This window comes from Palaemon carinicauda, chromosome 22 (genome assembly GCF_036898095.1).
Source record: "Palaemon carinicauda isolate YSFRI2023 chromosome 22, ASM3689809v2, whole genome shotgun sequence".
NCBI lineage: Eukaryota > Metazoa > Arthropoda > Malacostraca > Decapoda > Palaemonidae > Palaemon > Palaemon carinicauda.
The window spans coordinates 39913788-39928994 of record NC_090746.1 but is presented as its reverse complement, the minus strand read 5'-3'; the positions used below and the strand labels follow the sequence as shown (position 1 = coordinate 39928994).

The following is a 15207-nucleotide window of genomic DNA, read 5'->3' as shown; positions in this document are numbered from 1 at the left end:
TCAAGGAAACCTACCGAGAAATACACTTTTAAAATTAATTTTGGCCTCATATAACTAGGCACCTTGAAAGAAGTATGTAACCTATCAAAACATTTTTAACACATTGAAATAAGCATGTAACCTATCAAGACATTATCTAACACTTGTCTTTTACGTATAAAATTTCTTGCTACCTTTGTTCTATCCTATACATATTGATATAGAGTGTATGACAATTTGCTTATACTAAATCCCTTTGCAAGTTTCCTTTGTAAATTACATGCTAACATATTTTTTTAAAATACTGTAGTCTATTCATTAGTTTTTTGCTTTAACAATTATAAAAGGAAATACAGTAGAACCTCGGTTTACGAACGACTCCGCTTACGAATTTTTCGGTTTACGAAGTGACTTTCTCTGAAAAATTCGTCTCGGTTAACGAATATTGTATCGGTTAACGAATTTAAATTTCCCTCCCACGCGCCGTTTTTTGTGGAAAAGTGTTAACGCCGCGCTTCCTGATCGCATTTTTCATGGAAATAACTTAACGACAGCATCTCACAATGGAGTCACGTGACTCCTCCCACGCATACCTACCACCCCCTAAACCCCTTTATTACCCCCTTCACTCGTTCATTATCTCAGTATCCGCCGTCTCGATAGCATACATACTTAATGAATTCGTGGACGATTTCTTTGTGATTTTTACACGTGGTTTGTGATTTGTTTTATTTTCACTCATTTGTGATTACAGTACTGTACTGTGTATTATTGTGATAGACAATGGCTCCTAAGATGTCGAAGAAGGAAAGCAGTAAGAAGAAGCTGATGATAACGATAGAGATGAAGAAGGAGATCATCGAGAAGCATGACCAAGGCATGCGTGTGAAAGACATTGCTAGTTTTTTCAATCGCTCGCAGTCGACGATATGCACAATATTAAAGAAAAAAGAAGAAATAAAGGCCACTAAAGTAGCTAAAGGTGTATCGTCGTTGTCAAAACAACGGCCACCTATTCTTGATGACGTAGAAAATTTATTAATGGTGTGGTTAAATGAAAAGCAGCTCGCAGGAGATTCAGTAAATGAGAACATGATTTGCGAGAAGGCAAGAACCATTTACGAGGACTTGGTGAGAAGTGAGCCAGGCACATCAGCAGAAAAACAAAGTTTTAAGGCAAGCCGTGGTTGGTTTGAAAAATTCAAGAAGAGAACGGGTATCCATAGTGTTGTTCGGCATGGCGAGGGGGCCAGCGCCGATACGAAGGCAGCAGAGTCTTTTGTGAAAGAGTTCAAAAGGCTCGTGGACTCCGAGGACTACGTTTCCTAACAGGTGTTTAATTACGATGAGACAGGCCTCTTTTGGAAGAAAATGCCCAGGAGGACCTATATCACGGCAGAAGAAAAGGCCCTTCCTGGCCATAAGCCCATGAAAGACCGTCTAACCCTGCTGTTCTGTTCCAACGCCAGTGGGGATTGCAAAATTAAACCTCTCCTGGTGTATCACTCGGAGAATCCACGAGCCTTCAAGAAGAACAATGTGCAGAAGAAAAAGTTGCACGTCATGTGGCGTTCTAATACGAAGGCTTGGGTGACAAGGATCTTCTTCGTTGAGTGGATGAACGAGGTTTTTGGTCCCGAAGTCAAGAGATACCTCCTGGAGAAGGACCTCCCACTCAAAGCCTTGCTGTTAATGGACAATGCTCCTGCCCATCCTCCAGCCATTGAAGAGGACATAGCGGAGGAATACAATTTCATTAAGGTGAAGTTCCTACCCCCCAACACCACTCCAATACTCCAGCCCATGGATCAGCAAGTGATCTCAAATTTTAAAAAACTTTATACCAAAGCCATGTTCCAGCGCTGCTTTGAAGTAACAGAGGGCACCAACCTTACCCTCAGAGAGTTTTGGAAGGATCACTACTCCATCTACAACTGCCTGACTTTAATTGATAAAGCCTGGCAAGGAGCCACCAAGAGAACCCTCAATTCCGCCTGGAAGAAACTGTGGCCCGACGCCGTTGCAGAACGGGATTTCGAGGGGTTCGAACCCAACCAGGAGGAAGCAGTTGACGAGGATATTGTGTCCTTGGGCAAGGCAATGGGGCTGGAGGTGGACACGGATGACATCGACGACCTCCTGCAGGAGCATAAGGAGCAGCTGACCACCGAGGAGCTGAAGGACCTGCACGAGCAGCAGCAAAGAGAGGTAATAGAGGAAATCTCATCTGAGGAGGAGGGAGGCACTGCAAAATCACTGTCTTCGAGTGAGATAAAAGATTTTTTAAAGAAGTGGGAAGACGTGAAAAGTTTTCTTGAGGAAAATGTCCCAAATAAGGCTGAAACAGACCGTGCAATAAATTTATTAGTCGAAAATGGGGTGGGTCACTTCTATAAAATTTTAAAGAACAGACAAAAGCAGGTGTCTATTGAAAAATATCTTGTGAAGGGGGAGAAAAGAACTGTGAAAGACAACGACCAAGAGTCTCGCAAACGCAAAACCAGTGATAGTGAACGCCATTCTCGCGAGAGAACTCCAGTCAACGTTCCTGAAGTTCTCATGGAGGGAGATTCTCCCTCCATGCAGTAACCCCCTCCTCCTCCTTCCCCTCCTCTCGTCTCCATCAAGCCAGCAGCGACACTCCTCTAAGGTAAAGTTCAGGTTTACTTTGCATGCATATCCATATTTTCATCATTAAATGACTGCAATATTTTAATAATTTTGTGTAGAGTACAGTAGAGTACTGTATGTGTAAGGAAAAATTTGTGAAAATTGGTTTTTGTAGATGGGTTGAACTAATTATTTCGATTTTATAACATTCTTATGGGGAAATTCGTTTCGCGATACGAATTTTTCTGTTTACGAATTCGCATTAGGAACGAATTAAATTCGTAAACCGAGGTTCTACTGTATACTTTAACAGCTCTTATTAACTATCTTACAACATTTATAACATCTGTTCAAACAAGCACAAATAAAAGTCAGGAGTTTGCTGTACTTACAGTATTAATATTTATCGTTCAAATAAAAACAAAGAGAGGAAAATAAGGCAGCAGGAAATTAAAAGGTTTTATAAAATATGACAAATTCAGAGATAATTTGTATTTTTCCAAACGATACAAACCTTGACACCTGTGACTGCTTCATTTTGCTTGAAGGTAGGACTTTGAAGGGGACAGGGTCGGCGGGTAAGTTTGTATAAATAGCTAAAGGTTTGTATCATTAGGAAAAATACAAATTCTCTCCGAATTTATCATTTGTTCCGTAACTGGAATACAACTATACACTATCTATAGGAGTGACTCACCCATTAGGAGAGTGGATGTCCCTGTCAATTTAGCTTTTTGGCATTACCTGGGGTCTACTTTTTATGAGTAGGTTAGTACCAAAAATAAGGAGACCCTAACACCTCACTAAACCTTCCTACACAAGGTCTGTGGCCTACGCAAGCTGTGTGTTGAAATATCAGCAGTACGACTGTCAAGGTAAATGTTATTCCGAGTTAACATAGACTTCCCCAATACCACCTCGCTAGGGTATGGGGACATAACTGTATTGACACAATACTAGGTACACAAGAGATCATGGTTTACCTGCAGTGGTTGAGACCAGCTAGTGCAGAAAACCCAGGATGCTGCTTTCCCCAAGAGGGGAGGATGAAGAAAAGGAGAGAGCCAGTCACTTCTTTTTATTCATGCAGACTAAAACTGGGTAACAGTGCCCTAAACATTCTGCTACTTGTGTAATAAGGAGCTTGAGGTATTAAACTAGCAATTGTGCAGCCATCACAGGACCGATAAAGATCGTATCAAGTCTCCTATGGGTCAAGTCTTGCAGGTAACGGGCTGTGAAAGTCATCTGGCGATTCCACACCCTTGCTTGTAGAACCTGTGTCACAGAGTAATTCTTTTGAAGGCCAGGGACGTAGCTATGCTCCTGACATTGTGAGCTCTGAGTCGACATGTTGGAGGAGGATTTGTATTCAGATCGTAATCGATGACTCTGCGGAACCATGCAAAGATGGTGTTTTTGGTGATCCTCCTCGTTTCTCCCGGTGCTGACGAAAAGAGAAGGCACCCGGGGGTGGGCTGCTGCTGTTCTCTTGAGGTAGAGCCTCAAACTCCTCACTAGGCACAGTAACAGATGATATGAATCGTCAGTTACAGAGCAGCGACTTGTTATCCGGAAGGAGTCGAATCTTGGATCCAACACCCCTGGATTTTGAGTCTTGGCAACAAACTCAGGGACAAAGCTGAACGTTACCTCTCCCCCTCCCCTAGGATGGGCGATGTCGTATGAGACCATGAAGTTAACTAACTCGTTTGGCCAAAGTCAAGGCGAGCAGGAACACTGTCTTCCAAGTCATGTGGCGATCTGTTGCCTGGCGTAATACTTCCACGGGGGAGGTCTCACTTCCGACTGAGGACAGGTAAGTATGTACGTCCTTATGAGTAAGGAAAGTTCTACCGATGAGTAGATATCCACTTCTTTCAGTTTGAAGGTGAGGCTCAAGGCTGAGCGATAGCCTTTCACTGCCAAAACTGAAAGGCAACTTTCTTCCCACAAACACACAAAAGAATTCCGCTATTGCAGGAATAGTGGCATCGAGTGGAGGGATACTCCTTTCATGACACCAACCACAGAAGACATTCCACTTTTGCCTGATAGACTGCTGCTGAGGATTTCTGTAGTTATACAGATATCCTCTTCACAACTTGTTGCAAAAATCCTCTCTGAGTGAGGAGGTGCTGGGTAGTCTCCAGGCGTGCAGTCGTAGCGAAGCTACGGCTTTGTGGTAGATGTTGGTGTGTTATTGTCTGAGTAGATCGTATTGTGGAGGGAGTTCTCTTGAAGGGAGCCTGCAGAAGGTCCGGGAACCATTCCGCATGATGCCGTAGCGGAGCTATGAGTCATTGAGAAGTTGACCGATGTTCTGGCCTTGTTGAGTACCCTTCTCATCAGACAGAAAGGGGGAAAGGCATAAAAGTTGATGTTGTCCCACCGTTGTTGGAATGCATCTTGCCAGAGAGCCTTGGGGTCTGGGACTAGGGAGCAGTGGGAGACTGAAGTTCAGGGCCATTGCGAACAGACCCACGATCGGAGAACCCCACAAAGTCAGGACTTTGTTGGCTACTAAAGACCATTCGGTAACCCCTACCTTAGATGCTCTGCTCAGATTGTCGGTGGGTGCATTCCTCTAGCCTGAAATGAAGCGGGATGATAGCGGTACCGAGTGGACTTTGTCCCATCTCAGTATTTCTACTGCTAGATGGGCTCGGGGCTGCGAATAAGTACCTCCTTGTTTGTTGATGCAAGCTACTACTGTGGTGTTGTTGCTCATCACCACCACTGGTTGGCCCCCCAGAATTTAATGGGACTGTTGAAGGGCCAAAAAAACAGCCTTCATCACTAAGAGATTTATGTGAAGGTACGTTTTGGACTCTGGCCAAAGGCCTGAGTTCCTGTAATGCAGCACGTGGGCCGTTAGAATCAGCCAGTCATCTAAATAACGGAAACAGATGCCAATCCTGTGAGCACAGGGAGATACTAGGGCAAACACTCTGGTGAAGACTTGGGGTGCCGAGGAAAGACCAAATCACAGTATCCTGAAGTAGTATTTTCTGTTGTCTAGACTGAATCTCAGATAATACCTTGATGGATGGTTTGGGATCTGGAAGTATGTGTACTTTAGGCCCTGCATGCAAATGAAGACCTGTGGTCTTATCACTTGTCTAACCTTCTCCAACATGGTGTGGACTTCGGCCCAAATGGACAGCTCCTTTACGAATCCCTTTGCATAGGAGCTCGTTGACGCTACGGTTTTGACCTGTGGAGAAAGAGACAAGTGAACGGGACGCAATACCCTGAGTAATGACTCTTCTCTGGGAGAAAGACGAGCTAGCAATCAGTGATCGGCGATCTAGTGATTGGAGAGCTAGCGATCAGCAGGCTGATGATTGACTATGGGTGAAAGACGAGCTGCCAATCAGCGAGTTAACAATCGGTGGTTGGTGAGCAAGCTATCGGTGAGCTGGTAATCGGCGATTGGCGAGCTAATGATCGTTGATCGGCAAGACTGGAGGACAACGATCGGAGAAAGACAGGCTAGCAATCAGCAAGCTAGTGATCAGCAAACTGACGATTCGCTATCGGTAAAGGACGAGCAAGCAATCAGCGATTGGCGATCTAGCAATCAGCGATCGGCAGTCGGCGAGCTAGCAGTCGACGGTCGGCGAGCTAGCAGTCGACGGTCGGCGAGCTAGCAGTCGACGGTCGGCGAGCTATCGATTGGCGAGCTAGCGATCAGCGGTAGGCATACTGTACTAGCAATCAGCGATCGGTGAGCTAGCGATCGGTGAGCTAGCAATCGGCGATTGGCGAGCTTGCGATCAGCAGTAGGCGTGCTAGTAATCGGCGATCGGTGAGCTAGTGATCGGAGATCGGCGAGCTGGCGATTGGCGAGCTAACGATCATCCATCATTGAGCTAGCGATCGGAGATTGCCGAGACTGGAGGTCAATGATCGAGAGAAAGACGAGCTAGCAGTAAGACAAGCTGCAGAAGGTCAAACAGTTGGTCGCGAACAGCCAAACGATGATCTGGAGACAGGATGTGCCCTTTAGAAAGGCTAGTATCCTCAGGAGAGGCTCGTAAATGAGACCTCGACAGTGCATAATGAACTGGAGTTCATTGATGAGCAGGCTAGCAGTGAGCTAGCAATCAGCGATTGGTGAGCAGGCAATCGGCGATCGGCGAGCTGGCAATTTGGCGAGCTGGCAATTCGACGACTGGCACGCTAGCGATCGCCGATTGGCACAGATCAGCGAACTGACAATCAGTAAGCTAGTGATCAGCAATCGGCGAGACTGGAGAAAGACGAGCTGCAAAAGTTCGGAACAGCTAGTCGGCGAACAGCCAAGCAATGATCTGAAGACGGGATGTGCCCTTTGGAAGGGTAAACATCCCCGGGAGACGCTCGTAAACGAGACCTCGATGGTGTGTCACAAACCGGGGTTTATTGACGAGTGTGCAAGTCAACCCAACACCTGGGAAGGATAACTTTCCCTCGGAAGGGAAATTAGTCCAATCCCTAGAGGTGGACGTCCAGGCAGCGCTCTTTGCTTCTTATCAACAAGCCTTGTTCAAGTTGAAGAGCTGCAACAAGCGCTGCATGAGAAAACGTAGCCGGAACTAGTTCTTCTTAGACTGTGTGCTGATCAAGAGCTGCCACAGGCACAGGAGAACAGGAAAGTGATGGCGCAGTGACAGAAGATTCCCCAGGAACAAACGACGCTACTCTTCTACGTCGGCTTTCTTAGTCAAACAAAGAAGAAAGGCATCGCTAACTGAGGAAAAATAAACAAATAATGTAACAAACACTCCCTCAGGAGGAGCCCTAGTGTGTGGATGGCAAAGGTGTCCCCCGAGATAACAGACACAAAATAGGGACTGTGCACTCCCTTCCCCGGCGGACATCAGCAGGAGAAGGAGAGCGGCAGCGTAAAACTAACAAAACAAGAATTACAGTTAATCAATTTAGTTAAAAAGATTCACTACTCGGGAGAACCACTCAACCCTCCAGCAGGAAGAAGTTTCCCCGCAGAGATGAAGCCAAAAGTTAAATTACAATCAATCATTTCATTCAATTAATGAAATAAATCATAAGAAAGCACAACCTAACCCACGAACGGGAAAGGTGCTCCCCCCGCAGACAGGCGACAACAGCAGCTGAACGGAGGAGTATCCAAACAATGACAATTCCCATGGCAGCAGCCAAGTCACACACAGGGCTATCGGCCAACGTGATGACCGATGTCCAGGGGGAAAAGATAGGAGGGAAGGTTCTCCGCCTTTGAAAACCTGGCATACTGCGCTATCACACAAACAGCAACATACACTGTAAGGAAAGCTACAACATACAGTATATATATAAAAATTAAGAATGTTTCCATATAAATAGAAGAAAACAAGTTAAAAAGACAAAGATTAATGGCAGTCCAAAATATGCGAGAGGTGAAGCGGCAACAACCGCCTACCCTTCAAGCCAAAAGTAAAGTGAAGCCCCTTACACCCCCCCCCCCCCCCCAAATAGCGGGCTTGGTAATTAACCCTTGCTGAATTTTAATGGCTCGTCCATACTTTACTTACTTTACTTTGACGCTGCTTTTCCAGTCCCATACAGCAGGGGAACTCCACTCTACAGAACCTCCACTGTCGTTTTACCTTGTTCTTTCAGAGTATTTAAAGTTTCATATCGCGTAATGTTCTTTTACTTTTCAATCGTCACTGTCGTTTGACTGTTGAAATAAGAAAGTCTTCAGTTTTCTCTCAAAAGCCTTAATGTCTCAATCTTTCGGATGTCTCATGGGAGCTTATTATATAGTCTCGGGGCTGCATATTTAAAGGCTCTGGAGCCTACAGTAGACATATATCTAGGTTCCAATAGTTTGAAGCCATCTATAACTATTCTCATGTCGAGACGATTTGTTGTCTGGGCAACATGTAGCAATTCTCTTAAGTATTTTGGACAACCGGTTCTGATAACTTGGTGGGTTATTGCACATATTTTAAATTCAATTCTCGCTTTTATCGGCAGCCAGTGTAAATCAATTAGTATAGGAGTGATCCTTTCTCTAGGTGGGACACCTTTTATCAGTCTTGCTCCTCTGTTTATTATGTTTTGTAATTTCTTAAGTTGCACTTCTGGTAAATTATAATAGATGGAGTTGCAGTAGTCAAGCCTGGTAATAACACAGTTTATCACAAGTTTCTTTACAGAATTTTCGTCCGAGTACTTTTTCATAAACGCAGTATTTCTTAGATGACAACCAGCAGTTTTTATTACATTATTTATTTGGGCATTTAGTGATAGGTTAAAGTCAAGAAATACACCTAGATCTCGAACTTTACTAGACATCGGCACCGAGTCATTATTTGTGTTCATTTGAATATCAACCAAGTTTCTCATGCTGTTTCTCTTATCCACCACCATGAATTCAGTTTTGTTCTCATTTAATTTTAGTTATTTAAATGTCATCCATTCACTAACACTATAAAGGATTTGGTTTAGAGTTTCAGTAGTGTTATCGATATCATTTATGGAGAAGTAAAATTGTGCCATCTGCAAATAGTTTGAACTTCACACCATGCCTTTGCAGTATTTTCAATAGACCAATAGTATAGATACAGAATAAGATTGGGCCAATTACGCTACACTGGGCTACCCATCTGTTTAAGGGTTCATATGATGAATAAGAGTTTCCAATTCATACCCAGTAATTTCTACCAACTAAGTAGTCTTTTAGGTATTCAAAAGCTTGATCTTCAACGCTGATGGACCGTAGATCATTTAGTAGCAGTTCATGCACAACTGTATCAAAAGCAGCACTGAGATCGAGCAATATTAAAATACCACATTTATTTTCATTCGCTGAAATTAATACCTCCATAAATAGTGTAGGTTTGTATTCTAGTTACGGAACAAACTGTAATTAATTCCCAAAACTAAGATTACAAGTGATATAGAACATAGAGAATACCATTGGGAAAAAAAGTATATCACTGCAATCTGTTTTATTAATACCTGTACAGGGTATAAGTTGTAGTATCAAATAGAAGCACTTTTCTCATGCTTACTTTTTCATCCCTTTGGAGGTATTTTGAAAGTTTAGTTTGAAATCTTTAATGTTGCACAAACTGTAACCTTATACTTGAAACATTTCATAGATCATTTTGTCAGTTCATTATTTTATAGGGTTTATTTTTCATTTGTCCATTGATTCTTGTTTGTTTTTTAAAACCAATTCAAACAGTCTGAGTTATATACAGTATTAGGTTAATCAATAAAAAGCATAATCCAAGAAGTAGATTACCTTGTTACCGAGTTGCCTGTAATGTCCAACATATAAAAATGTCATATTTATTTCTTTTTTTTGCAATTTTCTTTAATGTCTTTTTAATCATAAACATGACAAATTCGTAGATAATTTGTATTTTTCCTAACTATACAAACCTTAGCTATTTAATATGGGTTATTACTTTCAGCGTAGCTGAAATGACGAGCCATTAGAATTTTAACGAGGGTTTACTACCCCACCGCTAGTTAGCGGGGGATAAGGAAGGTAGCTTGCTACCCCTCACCCCCTCACACACACCTGTGCTTGAGCTCACTTTGCTTGGAGGTAGGACTTCAAGGGGGATAGGGCTGGCGGGCAAATTTGATTAAATAGCTAAGGTTTGTATAGCTAGGAAAAATACAAGTTATCTACGAATTTGTCATTTGTTCCGTAACTGACATACAAACCACTCTATTTAATAGGGGTGACTCACCCATTAGGAAGGGTGGAAAGTCCCAGCCAGTACTGGCTTTTGGCTTTGCCCGGAGACTCATTATTTGAGTGTGTCCGCACTCAACAATAAGGAGTCCCTGCACCTCGCTAGAACCTTGCTATGCAAGAACTGTGGCCTAAGCAAGCTGTGTGTGAAGGTATAATAAAGTGTGACTCATCCTAGGAAGTTGACCTGTAGTCCTTTAGATGGAAACTTTAGGCTAGGACTCTCCCAATACCACCTCGTCAGGGTATGGGGACGTGACAGTATTAACTTAATACTAGGAACACAAGGAAACATGGTTTACCTGCAGTGGTTTGAGGTCAGCTGTGCAGAGAACCCAGGATGTTGCTTTCCCCAAGAGAGGGGACGATGAAGAAAAGAATAAGGGCCAGGCATACCTTTTCATTCATGCAGACTAAAACCGGGTAACAATGCCCTCAACCTTCTGCTACTTGTCCACTAAGGAGCCTGAGGTTCTAAACCAGCTGTTGTGCAGCCACCACAGGGCCGATAGAGAACGTATCGAGCCTCCTGTGGGTCACGTCTTGCAGGTATTGGGCTGTGAAGGTCGTCTGACGCTTCCACACCCCAGCCTGAAGAACCTGTGTCACTGAGAAATTCTTCTTGAAGGCCAGGGACATAGCTACGCCCCTGACATCATGTGCTCTAGGGCGACATGATGGAGGAGGGTCTGGATTCAGGGACAGATAGATCACCCTGCGAATCCATGCCGAGATGGTGTTCTTGGTGACCCTCCTCTTAGTCCTCCCAGTGCTAACAAACAATGCTTGCACCTGAGGACGGACTGCAGCCATTCTTTTGAGATATAGCCTCAGACTCCTTACTGGGCACAGTAGGAGATGGTCTGGGTCATTTGTTACAGAACGAAGACTCGAAATCTGTTAGGAGTCAAACCGAGGGTCCAGCACCCCCGGATTCTGAGTCTTAGCAATAAACTCAGGGACGAATTTGAACGTTACCTCCCCCCATCCCCATGAATGACGATGTCATATGAGAGACCATGAAGTTCACTGACTCGCTTGGCCGATGCCAAAACTAGTAGGAACACCGTCTTCCAAGTTAGGTGGCGATCTGAAGCCTGGCGTAATGGTTCATAGGGAGGTCTCTTAAGAGACCTGAGAACTCGAACCACGTTCCATGGAGGAGGTCTCACTTCCGACTGAGGGCAGGTAAGTTCATAACTTCGTATGAGTAGGGAAAGTTCCAGCGAGGAAGAAATGTCCATTCCTTTGAGCCTGAAGGCTAGACTTAAGGCTGAGCGATAGCCTTTCACCGCCGAGACTGAAAGGCGCATTTCTTCCCGCAAATACACGAGGAACTCCGCTATTGTTGGAATAGTGGCATTGAGTGGAGAGATACCCCTTCCACGACACCAACCACAGAAGACTTTCCACTTTGCCTGGTAGACAGATGCGGATGATCTTCGCAGATGTCCAGACATCCTAATCGCAACTTGTTGCAAAATCCTCTCTCAGCGAGGAGATGCTGGATCGTCTCCAGGCGTGAAGTCGTAGCGAAGCTACGGCTTTGTGGACGATGTTGGCATGTGGTTGTCTGAGTAGATCGTGTCGTGGAGGGAGTTCTCTCGGAAGTTCCGTTAGGAGTTGCAGAAGGTCCGGAAACCATTCCGCCTGATGCCATAGCGGAGCAATGAGGGTCATTGAAAGATTGACCGATATTCTGGTCTTGTTGAGCACCCTCCTCATCAGACAGAAAGGGGGAAAGGCGTACACGTCAATGTTGTCCCACCATTGTTGGAAGGCATCTTGCCAGAGAGCCTTGGGATCCGGGACTGGGGAGCAGTATAGTGGAAGCTTGAAGTTCAACGCTGTCGCGAACAGATCCAGTCATGGAACCCCACAAAGTCAGGACTTTGTTGGCTACTAGATGATCCAAAGACCACTCGGTACTCACTATCTGAGACGCTCTGCTCAGATTGTCGGCGAGCACATTTCTCTTGCCTGGAATGAAACGTGACGATAGCGGAATCGAGTGGACTTCGGTCCATCTCAATATCTCTACTGCAAGATGGGATCGCTGCTTCGAAAAGGTACCTCCTTGCTTGTTGATGTAAGCCACTACTGTGGTGTTGTCGCTCATCACCACCACAGAGTGACCCGCCAGGTATTGTTGGAACTGCTGAAGGGCCAAGAAAACGGCCTTCATCTCTAAAAGATTTATATGGAGGCACTTTTCTGATTCTGACCACAGGCCTGAGGTGCTGTGGTGTAGAACGTGGGCTCCCCACCCTTTCTTTGAGGCGTCCGAAAACAGCATCAAATCCGGGGGGAGGACGAGAAGATCCACTCCTCTTCGTAGGTTCTCGTCTGTCACCCACCTCGTCTGTCACCCACCACTGGAGGTACGTCCGTTCCGCAGGTCCCATAGGGATCATGACGTCCGGGGAATTGCAACCTTGATTCCACCGGGGCTTGAGTCGCCACTGGCGGGATCTCATTCTGAGGCGACCGTTGGGAACTAGACGAGCCAAAGATGAGAGGTGACCGAGGAGACGTAACCACGATTGGGCTGGAAGCTCTTCTCGTCTGAGAAAAGGGCTTGCGACCTTCCTCAGCCTTGCTATCCTGTCGTCTGATGGGAAGGCTTTGTGGAGATTGGTGTCTATAATCATGCCTAAGTATACCAGTTTTTGAGTGGGAAGCAGAGAGTACTTCGGAGATTTACCATGATCCCCAGATCCTGGCAAAGTCCCAGAAGTTTGTCTCGGTGATGAAGAAGGGATGACTCCGAGTCTGCTAGGATCAGCCAGTCGTCCAGATAACGGAGGAAACGGATGCCGATCCTGTGTGCCCTCGACAATATTAGGGTGAACACTCTGGTGAAAACCTGTGGTGCTGTGGAGAGACCGAAACACAGCACCTTGAACTGGTACTCCTTGTTGTCTAGGCTGAATCTTAAGTACTTCCTTGAAGACGGATGGATTTGAATCTGGAAGTAGGCGTCCTTCAGATCCAGTGTACACATGAAGTCTTGAGGTCTCACCGCAAGTCTGACCGTGTCTGCGGTCTCCATGCTGAACGGAGTTTACTTGACAAACTTGTTCAGAGCCGAGAGGTCGATGACTGGTCTCCAGCCTCCAGACGCCTTCTTTACAAGAAAGAGTCGACTGAAGAAGCCTGGGGACCCGTCGAGGACCTCCTGGAGAGCGCCCTTCTTCAACATGGTCTTGACTTCTGCCCGAAGGTCCTGCTCCCTTGCTGATCCTATGGCAAGGGAGCTCAATGACACTGGATTCGTCGTCCGGGGAGGTAGAGATGTTGTGAACGGGACGCAATATCCCTGACTGATTAAGGAAATCGTCCCGCGTGGGAGGATATTGAAGATCGCGCTAGGGAGTGCGCTGGCGCTCGCGCGATGGGGAATACCCGGGGTCGCGCGCGGGAGACTGCTGATGCGCGCACAAGGGGGATTGTGAGGGCGCGCGCAAGGGCGATTGTGAGGGCGCGTGCAAAGGCGATTGTGAGGGCGCGCAAGGGCGATTGTGAGGGCGCAGGAGACATCGGAAAGTGCATAGGAAGCTGATTGCGCGCTCACATGCATGAGGGTGAATGTTCACACGCGCGGGCGGGCCCGCAGGATCAGGATGAAGAGCCTGTGCGGGCGAGAGATCGTGCGCCCAAGAAGATGTCGTCGGGCGTGCGCGCGTGGGAGAGATATCCCTTGCGTGCGGGCGCGCAGCCGGAACCTGCGTTCGTTGGCGCGCCTCTTGTGGGCGCACATCAGGCTGGTGATGCGTAGCTGCTATGGGAGATGGGCGTGGGCGCGCATCCTCATTGGCGCGTGTAGGTGAATGCGCGCTGGCGAGGGATGGCGCGCAGGCGAAAGCAGACGGCGCGTTGGCGAGCGCTGGCGCGTTGGCGAGCGCTGGCGCGTTGGCGAGCGCTGGCGCGTTGGCGAGCGCTGGCGCGATGGCGAGCGCTGGCGCGTTGGCGAGCGCTGGCGCGATGGCGAGCGCTGGCGCGTTGGCGAGCGCTGGCGCTTTGGCGAGCGCTGGCGCGTTGGCGAGCGCTGGCGCTTTGGCGAGCGCTGGCACGTTGGCGAGCGCTGGCGAGTAGGGGAAGTCCTAAACTTCCCTACCGCACCCAGATCCGAAGATCGTGGGCGCGCAGGAGATCGTTGGTGCGGAGAGCGCTGGCGCGCAGGCGAGCGCTGGCGCGCAGGCGAGCGCTGGCGCGCAGGAGACCGCTGGCGCGCAGGAGAGCGCTGGCGCACAGGAGAGCGCTAGCGCGTTGGTGAGTGCTGGCGCGCAGGAAAGCGCTGGCGCACATGCCGCGCTGGCGCACATGCCGCGCTGTAGGTTGAAGGCGCGCAGTGGCGCGCTGGCAAGAAGGTGAGCGCTGGCGCACTTTATCAGGAACATCAGCAGCAGGTGAGCGCTGGTGCGCAGGTGAGCGCTGGTGCGCAGGTGAGCGCTGGTGCGCAGGTGAGCGCTGGTGCGCAGGTGAGCGCTGGCGCACTAAATCAGGAACAGCAGCAGCAGGTGAGCGCTGGCGCGCTATCTCCAAAACCTCAATGAGGTCAGGAGAACGTTGGCGTGCATGCTTGGCATGGCGCGTAAGGTTTGGTTGGCACATAAAGCGTATCAGCTGCCAGGAACGGCGACGGCAGGTCAGCAGGTCTGTCGGGTGGAAGGTCGGCGTGCTCTTTGTAAGGACGACCTTCCACCGAAGGGGATCGCGAACGATCCGCAGAGAGGTCCAGGGTCGTAGCAGGAACAGTCGGAGATCGATGATGAGGCTCCTCTGTGGCAGACTGCAACGGCGATGATGAACCGAAGAGGCGCCTCCTCACCGACTTATAAGGTGAAGGAAGGCCTCTCTGGCGAAGAGGAAGGCGAGCCTTACGACTTATACGC

The 15207-nt window shown here is 47.3% G+C and overlaps 1 protein-coding gene across 1 annotated transcript in view; it reads right to left on the bottom strand.

The window, feature by feature from the left end:
• The window catches only part of TBC1D16 (TBC1 domain family member 16), a 496458-nt gene that overhangs the window by 121439 nt on the left and 359812 nt on the right, over nucleotides 1–15207 (bottom strand). The window lies entirely within an intron of this gene.